The sequence below is a fragment of the Etheostoma spectabile genome, chromosome 2 (genome assembly GCF_008692095.1).
Source record: "Etheostoma spectabile isolate EspeVRDwgs_2016 chromosome 2, UIUC_Espe_1.0, whole genome shotgun sequence".
NCBI classification, from domain to species: domain Eukaryota; kingdom Metazoa; phylum Chordata; class Actinopteri; order Perciformes; family Percidae; genus Etheostoma; species Etheostoma spectabile.
The window spans coordinates 26,046,511-26,062,925 of NC_045734.1; the positions used below are offsets into that span (position 1 = coordinate 26,046,511).

At 41.7% G+C, this 16,415-nt stretch overlaps 1 protein-coding gene across 1 annotated transcript in view; it reads left to right on the forward strand.

The window, feature by feature from the left end:
• LOC116697488 (zinc finger protein GLIS2) overlaps positions 1–16,415 on the forward strand; it is a 34,733-nt gene continuing 18,318 nt past the window's right edge. The window contains exon 1 of the mRNA XM_032528826.1: positions 1–506. The gene's annotated coding sequence lies outside the window, so the exon portion shown is untranslated. The remainder of the gene's footprint in view (positions 507–16,415) is intronic.

Genomic DNA, 16,415 nt, shown 5'->3' on the forward strand with positions numbered 1-16,415 from the left:
TCTCTCTCCCACCCAGACAGCCTCGTCCCTCCTCACCGCCGGTGGAAGCCCAGTTGACCAGCGTCGCAACTGAGCGATGCGCCTCCTAGCAGAGACTCTACCTTTTTGCGGCGGATTTGACAGTCACATCGCAGCCTGCAGCCTCACATCCTAATGACATTTGGTTGTCAGTGTTTTCCTCAGCTTGCGTCAGTCTAATTTTGAGGGGGGAGGGGGGGGCAAACAATTCCCAGGACAAGGTTTTCGGTTGCATGAAAACTGACCACTCGCAACAGGTTTTTTTTTCCCACAGTCTTGAACGATCCCTGTGGGAGGATTTGCTTTCATCATACCTATTGCCTTTTATTTTCAAACCAGTCAGACAACTGGTAACTTAATCGAAGATGGTACGAGAAACCCCGGACAAACTCTCTTGATTTTGGTCATTTGTGTCCTCAGTTTGTGTCTATCGGAGGCTCGAAAGCATCTTCAGACAGACTACAGGGAGCAGAGGCGGCTGTTGTAAGGTAGGTTGAATTAAAGATGGTCAGCCGCTGGTTTGTTTTCTTCATCCTGAGAAAATATCAACAATCCCTTCAGGCCTATGTTCCTCTGCTAATAATGTTCAAAATGTCTGTGCTGTTTAGTTATGAGCTTGTTGTCGCACTGAGTATGCTTTTATCTGCTCTTGCATTACCCGAGCAATATGCTGTTAAATATTTTTATGGGGGACCTGGCAAGGCAAGGCAAGGCAGCTTTATTTGTATAGCACATTTCAGCAACAGGGCAATTCAAAGTGCTTTACACAAAATCAGTTAAACAGATAAAACACAAGTACTGGCTCGGATATATTAAGCACAATATAGTTAATATATTTAACAGCTGTTTTATATTTTGTGTGTGTGTGTTTGTGTGTGTAATGGGTAATCAGAACTGGTAAATATTTCCACTCTTAGTTTTGATTTGCTTCTAATGACTTTTCCAAATTCCTTACATGCTCCTCCTCATCTACATCTCTTTAACAATATGGAGTTCCCCAAGGGTCTATTCTCAGCCCTCAGTTATTCTTACACAAACAAAAATGGTTTCAGTAACCTTTCCAAGTAAATACCAAATATGGCTTGCTTGTAAAATGTTAACATTTGCTGCTTTTCTTTGGCTTGGCTTAACTAATATATGTATACTGTATATATATTTATATATAGAGTGAGAGTTGCGGTGACTGGTCTTTATGAGGACTCTCTGGCGCAACAGCATCGGAAGTGATGCTTTTTACCAGCCAAAGCTAAAGGTTGTAGGAAGGGAGTAGAGACCATAGTAACAGAGCAGCAGCTAGGAGTATGGTGGAAACTATGGCGGAGGAAGCGCCCAATATAAGTTTCTGGAGGGGAAGCAAAGCAGACAGTAGTGTGACAGTCTTAAGGGTTCAGTATATTTCAAAGAAACTAATTAAAAGCAAAGGTGGTTAAAGCTGTTGTGAATGACCAAATGGTCATTAGAGAGAGGGAGCGAGATGCAATTAATTGTACATCAATGGAGATAATGGTGCGCGCAAATAGAAAATAGAGAAATTAAAAGCTCGCCTACTTTCGCATCTATGCACACTTGGCCAATTGCTGCGTGAATAGGCCTGTTTGTTAGATTGTCGGTTTCAGAAAGTTCTCATGTTTTAACCTTAACTACAATTTTTTCCCTAAACTCAAACAAATGCTTTTAGTTAACTCAACTTGAATAATGTACTGCTAGTGTGACTTAAGTCTGCCAGAGTGGTTGCCAAATCAGCAAATGTTCCATATTGGGACATTTTGCACTGTGACAACAACCTATTCTGATGTTTATGAAGGCTATATGACATCTAAATTTTTGAAGAATTTTTGCTTGAACTGTAACTCTGTGGGGTCCTGCGAGGGAGGGCAGGTTAAGAAAGTACCCAATGGGTGTGTCCGAGTCATCATGGTGGTCAGGGCGAAGAGTTTTTGAGAATGGGGGGTTTTTGTGTGACGACAGGGATGTGCAGGTTGCAGGCGCGTTGCATCATGCTGTCTCTAAAGGTTGGAAGGACACATGTGAAGGGATTTTTAAAAAAGGCCCAGAGCCAAAAAAACTCCTTTCCTGTTGTAGTTGGGTGCGTCTGCCTTACAGACCACTTCTACCCACACTGTCTGCTGCAGGGTGGGAGTGTTGCTCATACATTTGGCATGTGTGTGTATGTGTGTGTGTGTGTGTGTGTGTGTGTGTGTGTGTGTGTGGGTGTGTGTGGGTGTGTGTGGGTGTGTGTGTGTGTGTGTGTGTGTGTGTTAAAAAGGAAGGAGGGAAGTGAGGAAGCAAGAAAAAATGATAAAAAGGGCAGAGAAAAAATTGAATAAAGAGAGTCAGAAGAAAAGAAAAGAAAGTAAAGGAACAAAAGAGAGAAAGAAATAAACTTGTTAAGGAGAGAAAGAAATGGGCAAAGGACGCAACTGGAGGTTGCCAAAGAAAGCAAAGGAGGCAAAAGAAAGTTAGGGAAGTATGGGAAGAAGTGAAGTTAGCAAAACCAAAAAAGCAAAAGGAATGATGGAAGGCGCCCTGGTGGCCTAGGGGTTCATGGCGCCAACCATCTGCAAGGGCTACGGTTTGAGTCTGGCCAGAGACACCTTGTTTTCTGTCATCTCTCTAGTAAAGGCATGAAATGCATTAAAAAGTGCTAAAAGGGGGAAATTAATAGAAGGGGGGAAGAAAAATAAGTGAAAGAAGCAAGGGACGGGATAGAAAGCAAATAAAATAATAATGTTGTACAAAAAAGAAGGTAAGTTGAGAAGAAGGATTGAATGAAGGAAGCAAAGAATGGCAAAAAATAAGGTTTAAATATGATAAAAAATATTAAAGTAGTAATACACAAAAAGAAAAGGAAGGGACCAAAGTGGAGTAAGCAAAGAAAAAAGTTAATGAAGCAAACAAAGCCAAAGGCAGCAATGAGAAATAAAGGACAGGACATTTAGTAGAAAAAATGAAGGAATAAAAGAAGTCAGGAAGAAAGAATGAAGGAATAAACTAAACAAATAAAAAAACTAAAGAATAAACAAAGAAAGAAAGCAAAGGATAAGAAGAAGGGAGAAAGAAGGTAAAGTGAGTAAAGAAAAAGGCAAATGAAATAAGTAATAAGCGAATGACAAAAAAGCCCCCAGCCCAAACTGATGGTGTATAGAGTGGAGCATGGGGTAGAGGGAGACCTGCGCTGACTCTCCTCTTCCATCATTCTCCTCTTCCATCACTCTCCTCCTCCTCCTCCTCCTCCCGGTATCTCCAGCCCATCGTTCTTTCTCCAGCCGAAGACCCCCCCCCACTAAAGCCACCCTGTGTGGCTGTATGGCCTCCATACTCTGCCTGCTGTTTGCACATGATGGGTTCAGCGAGTTCAGCTCAGCTATAAAAGCACCACTCCCCCATGTTCTCCCCTGCGGCAGAGGCAGGAGTTAGCAGGCCACGTCTGGGAGGAGGGCAGGAGGAGGTGGGGGCCTCCTCTGGTTCTCCTCTCCTCTCCTCTCCTCTGCAGAGTTGGTGGCGGATTTTGGATTAAGTAAGCACATGTATTTGTGCGACAGGCTTTGTTACGTTTTTAATTTTATTTAGGATTTTCTTTTTTTCCCTTGTTTTTTGATTTCTGTGATTGTGATTCTTCTCTGAAAATGGCCCAAGGGACATAGAACACCAAAAAAAAAATACTTTACTCTCCTCTCCTGGTTTTCAGTCGTTTGTGGGCTGTGATGGGGCGTGTTATGCTCTGTGGGGGAGGATGGAGAGGTTGGTAGGTTTTCAGTGGAAAAAGCAAAAGTTTGTATTGATTGTATTTGGTTTCAAATTTTGTTTAGTTTGCTTAATTTTTCTTGATTTATGTATGTTGATTTTCTGTGATCTGAAAACGGTCCAAAAAAGGGACTTTTAAAACCTCTCCTCTCCTCTCCCCTCCTCCTTCTGGTCCTCTCTCTGGTTGTGGTATCGGTCTTGGGCCCAGCCCTGGACCAGATATTCATTTTTCTCCTCTTAGTTTCTAACCACTAACTAACCACTGGCTCCCTGCATCTCTCCCCCCCCCCCCCCCCCCCCCCCCCCCACCACCCTCCTTCTTAGGAATGTTTTATTCACCTCCTCTCTCTGTCTTCCATCTCTGATTCTTACATGCTAAAAGCGTACTTGCATCCGTGCCAACATCTGCAAATCAACAGGCAAATGCACACATGCTTTGAGCACACAGCTTTGCCAACACGCTGACACAATACGGTAAACACACAGACGTGCACACACACATTTTGACTTACAAAAGCCCCCCCCATCAGTATGTGCCGACCACCTGTGAGGGTACACACACATCCATAAACCTCCCTTTCTTCTCCCTCTCTTTTCCATTATCCTCTCGAGAGCGCAGGGCCAGGGCCTTTACTTCCAAACCAAACATAGATCAAATTCCACAAACCCCACCCCTCCATCACTCCCCTACTCCCTCTCTCCCCCTTCTTATTTTTCTCTCCCCTCCCTCCTACTCGCTGCTTCTGGCTCTCTTTCTTTTTGGTCTGTGTTTGAGGAAGGAGGCAAACGAAATGCGGGCCTTCACAAAAAAAGCCCCGACAAAGAGAATGAGGGAACTATGAGCAGAGAAAGAGAAGAGGAAAATGGATAAAGACAAAAAAGATGTCTTGGCAAGGAAGGGAATTATGATTGTAAAGAGGGATCAAGTGCCATGGCAGATGGGCGTAGAATCAGAAATGGACGTCTTCTGTGTCCCAGTGGCTCATAGATGTGGACTACAATGGATAGACTGTTAGCTTATTTCTCTTCTTTCATGACTTTCTATTCCTAATGGCATCTTTGATGATGTTAACCCATTCGTTTTTAGCGCCACTAGACTACTTAATACTTTGATGGTTTTTAACCTGATGGTTATATCTTTAAAAAAATAAATAATCATATAAAATGTAAAAAAATAGTAAAAAGTTTTCAAAATCCAAAGGTGAGGTCCTTAAATTGCTTGTTTGTCCAACCAAGTGATGTCCAAAACCCAAAGATCTTCAGCCTCAAACAGAAGTAATAATTACATTTGAGAATTTTGAACCAGCTGAAGACATATTGGCACCTTTCTCCACTTGATGATTTAAAACAATCCTATGACACTTTTCCCTCTTTGGGCCCCCTGCAGGTTGTCTTGTTGGAAATACAGCTCGCGTTACTCGTAGGGATTGATACAGTCAAAAAAAAAGTCCAACAAGTTTGGCAATAAGGATTGCATTCACTTGAATTATGGATGTCCGTACAAAACAGTGACACTATCAATACCTTCACAGAATACTGTTGGGGGTGCTAGAAGATCAGTGGCTTGACCACTTGTGAAGTTAGTGCAACCACACTGGCAGACAAGAAAGTCGATGTTGGTCAATTCTGTAAATCCGCGTAGAACATTCAACAACTTGGATGTCTATAGGTCCAACACCTTCAATGCACATTTGTTATAGGACATGCTACTTTCTGCATTGGCACTGAATGTTAACATTTAAAGTAGCTCATAATAGCGAGTCATACTAGACTGCTATAGCCGTGAGCTACCGTGGCTGCCGAGCTAACCGGGCACAAGCTAATCACAATAGGAATGGTTTGCTGTGACCGTTAGTTAGCCAGCAGCAAGGTACAGTACAGCAACGGGGCTGCTACCAGAAAATAAGTTAACACAGGTCTTTTAGAGATGTACTGTATTTGTATTAAATTCTGTCTCACGTTAGCATTGTCAGCACAATTTGCAATCATGTTGTGTATGTGCGTGTCAAAGTTCACATAGATAGCAGAAGGAATCTGCTAATCACTGCAATTTCATAAAAAGATGAACTGATTTCAGTTAAAACCTTTGCTTTTTTGAATTCAAAACTGGAATTGGTCCTTGGGGTAAAATATCTGTATTTTAATATTTAGAATAATAAATTGAATGATGCATTCAAGTCAGCTGTCAACTTTTTTCTCTGCTGATTCCGCTTTATATCCATCTCTCTCGCTTCATCTATCTATGTTTGTCGATGGTGACCTCGGTTGTTCTCCCCTAATACCTTGTTTCATCAACTCCTTCCTCTTCCTTAACCCTTGTGTTGTCTTCCCGTCATCAACACTTTTGCTGAGGCTTTTTTTGTTGTTGAGGTTTTTAACTTTTTCTTACGTTTTTGTCCCTCATTTCATCATTTTCTATGCTTTTGTTCGATGTTTTTCACACTTTAGTTTTACAATTATTTTTGGAATTTATGGTCAATAAACCTCATTTATAGGAAATGATACCTAATGTTTGAGTTAGAAAAGCAGAAATTAGGAATTATTTAGACTAAAATTAAAGGAATGTATGTTAATGGATGATCACAGACTGGAATATGTCGACTTTTACTCGATACTATTTCAAAAACACGTCAACTCTTTTTTTTCAAATACTATAAAATTGAATAAGACGCCCCAAAATTAATGAAAGTAGAGAGTTGTACTTGCCAAAAAGCGTTGTGTGGAATCAATCGTGTTTTTTTGGGTAATTAAAAAGAACATTGATGTAGGAAAATGGGTCAATTTGACCCAAAGACAACACATGAGGGTTAGGGTTGACAAATACTACTCGGCTTTTTTAAAGCCCAACTTAGGTTCAGCCACTTCACGCAAAGTTAAAGAATCAGGGTTAAATTGTCAGGTTATTTTCCCCCGTGTGAGGAAGCCAACTTAATGAGTACTTGTGTAACGGAATTTAGAAGTAAACTATGTAGTTTATTTACCTGTGCAGAAGTCCCCCCCCCGCTTGCTGACAGGATGGAAATGCATTAAGGTGGGTTTGATTTTAAATTTCCCCTTTGAAATGAGTACAAATTGGATTTTTTTTTTTCAAATGGCATGCATGAAGACCACGGACTACCAGACTCAAAATGTCTGTTAGCATTAAAACATTATTAATTCTTCCTGCTCAACTCTTTGCTGACGTTTTTTTCCAGCTCATTACACTGTTATTTGATGGAGCCTTTTCCCTCTCTCTCCCTCTTTGTTTCCTCAGGGAGAATGAGAGGAACGGTCTATACAGTACAGCTGGGATTGGTTATTATTTACTGGCTTGGCGCACACACGCACACACACACACACACACACACACACACACACACACAGTGGAAACAAGTTGGGTGAATCTGCTCTACACGTAGGAATGTGAGGCGCATGTGTTTGTGTGTTTTAGGTCTGGATGACAGAGGGAATGAAAGAGGGATGGTGAGGAAGAAGGAAAGAAAGTAAAGAGAAAGACCAAACAGGCAGACAGAGAAAGAAAATAAGAGATAGAGAAAGAGTGATTGACTTCTGGAGACTGCTCTTGGCCTCGTATGTCTCGCCTGTCAACTAAGCTTAAAAACACTTTCCTCCCTCAGTCTTTCTGTCTCTCTCCACCAACTCCCCTCCTACTCCTTTCATTTCCTAATGTCCCTTCCTGCTTTCGTCCTCCCCGTCTATCATTTCAACACTAACTTTGAATATCTGCACTCATTCCCTGTCCCTTGCCTTTGCCCTCCTCTTCATCTTCAGTTTTTCTCCGTCCCTCGCCCCTCAGAGGCGGTGGATGAAATGACCGGGGAGGGGGAGGGGGAGGGGGAGGGGGAGGGATCTGTTGCTCGGCCAATGGCGAGGAATTACAGGGAGGGAAAGCAGAGCGGAGAAGTGGCGAGGTTTCTGTGTTGACCTTGTCTCGCTGCCCAACGCTGGGATGGTGGTAGTGGTACAAGGGATTACGGGTGGGGGTTATGAGCAAGGAGAAGGGATAGAGTAAGAAATAAATGAAGATACTAGAAGATCTATTATGTCTATGGAAGTAAAAAGAAGAAAGAAAGTTGTGTTACAGGAGAATAATGCAAACAAGTCTTAATTTGGTGGCTTAAATAAAAATTAAATATGGTTAAATGGCTTAAAAACAAAGAAAATGGTGATGTCCATCCCAGGACCGGAAGCAATGCATGAATTAAACTATTAATATACTTTAGAGCTGTATTGATCTATCTTTTTAAAAGATTTAAACCCAGACATATTTCCTGGCAGTGTCTGGTAAAATCATATAAAAGGTTTGCTATTATGATGGCGGATTTGCACCATCATATTTTTATTTGAAATTGTTTACATGTTTGCGTGCTGCTGGCTTCCCTGTGTGTGTGTGTGTGTGTGTGTAACAAGCATAGTGTGCGCACGCTGTGCATAAGCCTAGGCACATATTACTAATTTACTGTTAAAATAACTGACTTTAGACCAGGTTTTTGTATGTCAATGGCGTAATCACTTCTCGTTGTCTCAAGACAGCAATACGCCAAGAATTCACCTGAACACACCTCCCTGTAGGACAAGCACACCGTTGGGCGCAAAAGGTTCATTTGCTATTTAAACGACGTGGGCGCTGGACAGAAAATTGACAACTGCGTCGGCCTGCGCCGGGTGCAAGTTAGCCTATAGCTCCTTGATTGTATCCACAACCTGATGAAACAGACTATGATGACTTGATTATTTTGGCCACTTGGGAGCAGCAGAACAAGCCAAAACACAAAATTGACATATTATCACTACATAAGGTTGTTGTGTGTTGTCTCTCCCGGGCCTCCTAGGTGGAATGGACTAGGATTGGAGGAGTTTGGCAACGAGCAAATGTGTTTTAAAGGGATGACACTTCCTTGGAGGTGTCACATGAACACGTCAACTGTTTGGGCAGAGTTAGCAACTCCTTCAACTGCACTTTTTCTCGTGTATTCTCGGCTATAGCGCCTCGATGATCCCTCCTTGATTCTCAAAACCTTGGTTCTTGGGGACGAAACAAGAGTGTTGAGACAGCCTTCACAGAGGAGGGACAGAACAAGTTCTGGTTCAGCCGAGGACCGAGGAGTCAAGGAGCTATCAAATAAGGGGCATGAGATTCAGCCTATGTTCACCAGGTGGTCACTAACTTTGTCTACCTGCCGTTTGATACTGCACCACAGGTAGCGTACGGTGGATTTTACAGAGCTTTCTTGCTGAAAACAGCTGCTTGTGCGGATGGAAACGACACTATGAGAGCAGTGGATGGGAACCAAAACAGTGAAGTAAACCAAAGAGCTGAAAGACGTCACTGCGAGCGACCTCTTTACAGTACGTGCAGTAATTTGATCCATTGTTAATATTAAGTTAGGTATGATTTGCTCCCATTTCTCAGTGAATGTAGAGTGTTTCTAAAAAACAAAAAAAGCTCAGTTTAATTTTCCTTTATGGGAAAATTCTTAAAAACTGGTAAGCTTTGTTGTCCGCCTTGAAGGAAGAAGCCTCCATTTACAGGAAGTACAAGGTTCATCCAAAATAGTATCAGCTGGAAGTTTGTCATGACTATACATGGCTAAGTATTATTGTGTAAGCTAGAAAGGGATAAAGTGGGATGAGGTGGGTTTATCCTTTATTACAGCCCTCCTGCATCACTCCACCGACCCCAACTGATCTCCTCCCCATTTATATAGCGCCCATCTGACTCAAAATAGTTGTCTTCAGTTGCCGGGTTAGCTCAGTTGGTGGAGTTTGCGCACGTGTGGAGGTTTGCTCCTCGGCGCAGCAGCCGTGGGCTCGACTCCAACCTGCTGCCCTTTGGTGCATGTCATTCTCCCTCTCTCTCTCTCTCCCTTGTCATGTCTTTATCTGTCCTGTTGAAATGGGGGCCTAAAATGCCCAAAAAATAATCTTAAAAAAAATAGAACTGTGTCTCCTGTCTCCCATTTGGTATTGCATATACTCACTTAGGTACAAGTTATTTTGCATGTGCAAATCACCAATTTCTGTCAACCTGCCAAGTCTAGTTTATACAATTTTCCCTGAATTTCGTTTGACAACCCACAGATTGTGACCGGACCTTTTTTGACTGTGTCAAGGCTGCTTTGAAATCATTGAAAAAATAAAACCCACCTGTTTAGTATTAACATATTTCAGAAGAACATGTTATCCTTTTAAACTGTCATCTAAAATACAAAAAGAAAATGCACAAGTGCAATTCACATCAGCTATTTCTTTTTCTTAATGAATAGTTATTTTGGACTAATGGAAGTTGAGAGAACACCTCTTTGGATGCAGAAGTAGAATACCAATGTCTTGTGTCCTTTCTGATGTTTTGAAGCATATACAGTGCTAAAGTGGCTGCTATAAACAGAATACTTTAAATAAAACCCATGCATGAAATGAGCAGCCAATTCTGGTTTTTTATCTAAGAAAAATCAAGTCTAACTGCTGCTGCAAAGTCTTGAAGTGAGAGACGTACGCTAAGTCTGGTAAGAGCCTTTTTCTAGTGAAGAACTAAATAATTTCTGTCCTGAGAGATTACTCCCCCGCTCCTCCTCCCCTGACAGCCGCCACACCACTCCCCTCCTAAATGGTAAAGACGCCAGTGTCAGTGCGAGACACTGCAGGCTCTACTGGTGGCTGTTGCAGACTTGCTCTGCAGAGTTGCATCACTTAGCGTTGTTAAGACACAAGAGAGAGAGAAAGAAAGGGTGGGGGGGAGGATAATACCGAGACAAATAATGGGAAAAGTGCGAGGAGAGGAAAGGGTGGGAGCCGACGTCTGACTTTCCCTCCCTCCCTTTCTTTTTCTCTCTGTTTTTCTATTTTCCGTTTTCACCGCCTGCTCGCCCTCTTGTCTCCAAATATGCCATTTTTCTCGTCCTGAGAGTAATTCTCTCTCCAGAATGCTGGCACTGAGAGCACGCTGTGAATCACAGCTGACACAATATAAAACAGTGGTTCAACACATTCAAAAGCTGTGAACACTGACAGTAAATTTCCTCTCGCTGCCGTGGCGGCAGAAAAACCACCGGACTGCAGTGGCGTTGGTTTTGTTTTTTGTGATTTGAGTTTGAAATGTGATATTGTCATTAGTGTTTCAGAGGATCTAAGTACGCTTGGGGCCTTAAAAACATTCAGAAACATTATACATTAGGAAAAATACTTTACAAAGTTTTACGTTGAACAGAACCATTGCTTGTCTTCCGTCTTTAAAGAAAACCTTTGCCTCCAAGAACTACAGTACGTTTGGCTTGTATCCATCTCACCCCTGTCTGTGTGGTAACAGGACCCCCCTGCTGTCCTCTCCATGCTTCTTAACCCCTCACCATGTCCTTTTCCCCTAAACTCAAACCACTATGCCCTTTTGGTCTTTTAGGCCCATTGAAATGTTCATGGATATTTGCTGTTTAAACAGGTGTCCAGTTTCAGCCAATTCCGGCCATTTTCCTATTAATGCACCTCCGCCGTCAGTAGTTCTCCTTCTGTCTCTCCATGCCTCCGAGTCATAAAAACAAAGCCTCCTGTCATCCTCACTGTTGCTGCAACTTTGTGTAATACCTTATAAGGACGTGGGATGGAAAGATCAAAGGATGTAACCCTGAAAAAACCATAGCTGACATCATTCCTAGAGTGATGGTCCGTCTTCTGTCTCTCCTCCTTCCCCCTGAAATCCATCCTCTTCCTGAAAAAAAAAACCGCGCTTAAATAACATTTAAAAACAAGAGTTCATTCTCCAATCCTGCTCAAGGTCTGAGCAACTTGAGATTCTATCTCCGCAATTATACCCTTTGTCCTTTTTTATAAATTGATGTGTTCTCTGTTTAGAAGAAGGCGTATCGAAAGAAAATGAGGTGGAAATTATTAAACTATCCCCTGAAGTCAAGACTGACTGAGTGATGTGACAACACAATGACTAGAAATTTTAAAAAAAAATTGGAAAGTTTAAGAAATAATCTGGAGAATTAAAAAGGAGTGGGAGGGGCTGAGGGCAGCGGAGAAGGGAGGAGAAAGGGAGAGGTATGCTCTGCTGGAGGACTGGGAGAGGAAAACCACAGGAAGGAGTGAGAGGGAGGGAAGTAGAGAGAGAGCGAGGTATAAAAAAAAAAAAACAGAGAGGGAGAGGCCAGATCAGGACGCCATGGAAGCAAAAGTTTCCTGTAAGAGAAGAGGGGGAGACTCTTTCATATGTGTGTTAGTGTACATTACACCCGAGGGGGGCATACACTCTGTATGTGTATCTGTACTGTTTTACATATAATAAAAAAAAAAATTTAGTTTCCAGTATGTTTCTAAAAGTGAAGTTTTGTGTGTATGTGCACGTTGAAGTAGATGGACACGTCCATATATATGTGTGTGTGTGTGTTTGGATGTGACTGAATGTAAATAGGCATGTGCTTTTGCTGCTTTCCTGAAGACATAGGGGCATCAGCAACACTGTGTTTGTATGTGCTGTATGAACTCCTTTACATCCATCTGTGGGCAAAGAGTTCAGTTTCTGCTTATGTTCATTTGCATGTGCAAATGCAAGTTTGCAAGTGTTTATTTGTATGTGCAAGTGTGTATGCATGTGCAAGCTGCAGTAAAACCCAAAATATGGGTTTCTGACCAATAAAACTGCACATGTACTGAGTGTGTGAGTGTGTTTGTGTTGACTTCTATTGCTGTCTTTGTGAAGTTGAATTTCAGTTGTAGTGAAGGCATTTCTGTAAGGTTGAGGTTCGAATTAGGTTTAGATAAGGTTAAAAGAGATGGGGTAACGATTGGGGTTAGGCATTTAGTTTTGATGGTTAAGGTTACAGTCTAGGGAATGCATTATGTCAATGAGGGTCCTCACAAATATACAAACACAAATATGTGTGTGTGTGTGTGTGTGTGTGTGTGTCTGTGTCTGTGTGTGTGTGTGTGCGCGCTACTCCTTACATGTGTTTAGAATATACACTAAACTGTATGTGGCCGTGTGTGCATGCATGTGTGCACAAGTACATGTGTTTGTGTGCAAGTGTGTGAATAGTCAAAGTATGTGTTTTTATAGGCAGTAGGGGATCCATAAGAGGTCTGGGCATGCTGCCCAAACGCAGGTCATTGAGGGAAAGGAGGGGGAGGAGCTGCTGGAGGTGAGGGGCTCACGTGTGGTTATGAGTTTCGAGCATGCCTGCTGGTGTGACTCCAGTCTGCATGCGTGCCTGGATACATATGGTCCTGTATGTGCGTGCCGTCACAATAACTCTGAATAGCAGCGTGTGTGTGTGTGTGTGTGTGTGTGTTGGAGAAGTCAGCGAGGTTGCTGTGGAATGTGAAACCAGTGTGGTGAGGTAGCTGGCAGGCCGGCACAAGGACCTAAACACTGACTTCATTGTGGTTTAGCCTCTGCCTCATATTATGTCGGTGGATCCTGTCAGTGATTGTGGAAGAATTTGTGGTGACAGCGAGTTTAGAAGTTAAAGAGGTGGACATGTAGTTGCAAAGTTGCCGGTTTTAATCCCAGATTGTGTTTGGGAAAACCAGCCAGTGAAATTAAATTAAGATTGCTTCTGCTGCCAGCTATCATTAAAGAGCCATATAGTGAGACACCCAACAGAGGTTTTTGCAGTTGTGTCACAAATCTACTCGCAACCCACGTCTGGCGCCATTTAGGAGCTCCACTGGAGGCAAATACTGGCTGAGTATAGAACAACTGGCTAGAAAAAAAACATTGTGCTGTGGGTGTAAAGTTTCCAGTGAAAGTAAAACGTCTACAAGATAAGGTATCCAAGGTCAAACCAGAGCTGGGCAATATGGAGGAAATCAAATATCACGTTATCTTTGTCCAAATACAAAAATGTCAATATTGCGGTGATATTTTAAGGTTTACAATTGGTGCTTTCACAAAATCTTTACACAATGAGATTTTTGATAAATAATTGTTCATAATGTAGACATAACAACTAAGTGGGTAAAGGCAAATAATAGAACAGCTAGAACAGTGTGGTAAATTCCGAAAATTGCATCACTTTAAAAGGCAAGACTTTTGTGATATATTTTGATATCTAAAATTTAAGACTGTATCTAGTCTTACACAGTATATTGATATCAATATAATACCAATACATTGCCCAGCCCTACGTCAATTTTTTAGTTTGACGTTTCGGGAAATACATTTGTGGGATTTCTTGCAGAGAGTTAGGAAAAGGGATACCACTTTTAAGTCGGAGTTAGAAAGTGATTCGCTTAGCTTTGTGTAAAGACTGAGTAAACCCCGCCCATGTGTAATTCTCCTGCTTCAGTTTACAAGTTTGCAGGAACCAATCACAAACTGGCTTATCTACCTGGCGCGCTATTGGTGGGTTTAACATGGTGAAGATAGAGAAGCGACCAAGCAGCTTCTTGTTAACATTCAACATAGCGGCCACCGGCAGCAACCCGTTGATGTATCTCATTTCTTTAATGTTTATACGAACAAATGTAAAAAAAAAAACTGTCAAACTAATTTATGTAAATTTAATTTGTCTTGTAGCGTCTCCTTCAAAGCATAGCGTAGAGTATGAACTTTATAGTACACTCCGCATACCGTAAACACTAAATATCCGATTTAAAGATACAGATAAAGATGGTGAGTGATGGTAAACTAAGGTATTAGATTTAATGAGATCATCTTAAAACAAACAGATGACTGAGGACGTTCCAGCCGCTCTCAGGTGTGAATGTTGTGCAACAGCGCGAGTGAGAGGCAGAGTGTTCCTGAATAACAGAGTGCGTGTTGTGTCAACTTTCACACCAGCTGTCAAGCTCCCCCCTCCCCCTGCAGGTCTGGTCCACTTCACTGCTTCCACCGCTTTGGTTTCCTCCTGTGAGATTTGTTTCCCTTTGAAGCAGATATCTGGTTCTTGAGTCATTCCGTCTAACAAGAACTTACGAGTTGAGTCATGGGCCAGGGTGGCTCTTGGTCTCAGGCTTCACCCTGAGTATCATAGCACGATAAGTTGGAGCACTACTGCAGAATCGCGTGAAGCCCCTCAGTGAAGCTCCACCACAGAAATGTTGAGGATCGCAGTAACAAACCCACGTCGTAATGATTCTCAGAGGTTTATCCCCTTGGGAGATGAGCAGCCATTACAACTCACAAAGCTGCATTGGACCCTGCTATTATTCTCAAATTAACGGAATGTTCTTAGAATACATGGACAAGAACAGGACAACAGCTAAATCTGATGTCAGGAGTAAAATGAGCCTATCACTCCAATTATGCTCAGTTGAGAAACAAATAAAAACAGAAAATCTGCTTTCTAAATCAACCCTGGTGTTTCCTCCCAGGTAAAAAAAAAAAATAAACCTCTTTGTAAGATCCTTTTTTTAATATTTCAAGGATATAGACTAATGACCAATACACCTCATTTATATAAAACTATACTTTTGTAGTTAAAAAAAGCTTGTCTCTCTTCTGTTTAAGTGTCACAGTAAGACTTGGCAGTGGGACAGTGAACCAGCAAACAATAGCATAAACCTGAAGCTAAAGCAGATAAATGAATTATAGCAATCATTAATTGTATTCTTTTCTTCCTACTGTAGTCATTTTTCCATCATTGTATTTTTTTACACGCTTTGAAGTATTGTATAGAAAATGTTGATGGAAACAGCAAAATTTGAAGAAAAAAACCCTCAAATTCGCAAAAAAAGTTTCTACGCTTGCTTGAGGTGGTTGCTGCCTCTTTTGAAAAAGAGTTAATGTGCAAAAGGGAAGACGGAAAAAGCGTTGCCGAAGAAGTTGTGACGTAGCGAACATGTGGCGAACATGACTATAATCCCGGTATCCATCGGACGGGGGAAGGATCGGGAAATGGGTCCCATCCAGTGCGTTGTAGACTTGTGGCATAAGGTGCGTAGTGGAGTTGCGGTGTGCTATTGCCTGTGGCTCAGCCACGTTGGGTAAATTGACGAATCGCTTGAATTGTAACAGCTTGAATCGCGTGGCCCTGCACACCCTGTAGATACAGCGGTGAACGGTTATCGTGCTGACACCAAATGTCTCTGCTACAACCCTGTGTTCTGCGCAGGTGGCCAACTTGTACAATGCTACCTCTCTCCATTTATTTAAAGAGCTTCTAACTTCTAAACTCTTTGATTTAGTCAACTTGTGACGAAACAGCGCTTTGCGTAGTCTAGTTTATTCGCTCTAAACCAGTTGATAAAAATGCTTCTAATTCACATTTTCTTTTTTGCGACATTTAAAAAAAATTTGCTTAAAATTTGCTTGACAATTAGATGGAAACATGATTTGTGATATGTCAGAATATCTTGTAGGGCCTGTCAAGATGATTGTTTTTGGCGCTGAAATCGTGACATATGTCTGCTGTTAACGCTGTATCATTCTTTATATTTTTTTATTTTATATAAAAGTACAACCTTAGTTACAGTACATATTCCATTTTAATTTAATGACCTTTACTCATTTATGTAAATAATATGTTTTAGCCGATATACTTTTACTTTTTGGGAATGTTGCAGAAGTAAGTTTTATTAGCAACCGTTTGGTATTTATGGAATGGACCACCGGAGGAAAAAAGGGGAGGGTTGTGTCTATTTATTCTTTGTTGAGGGGAGGGTCATCCAACTTATTTTAGTCTAAGGGGAAGGGTCACCCAACTTTTGTATTCATT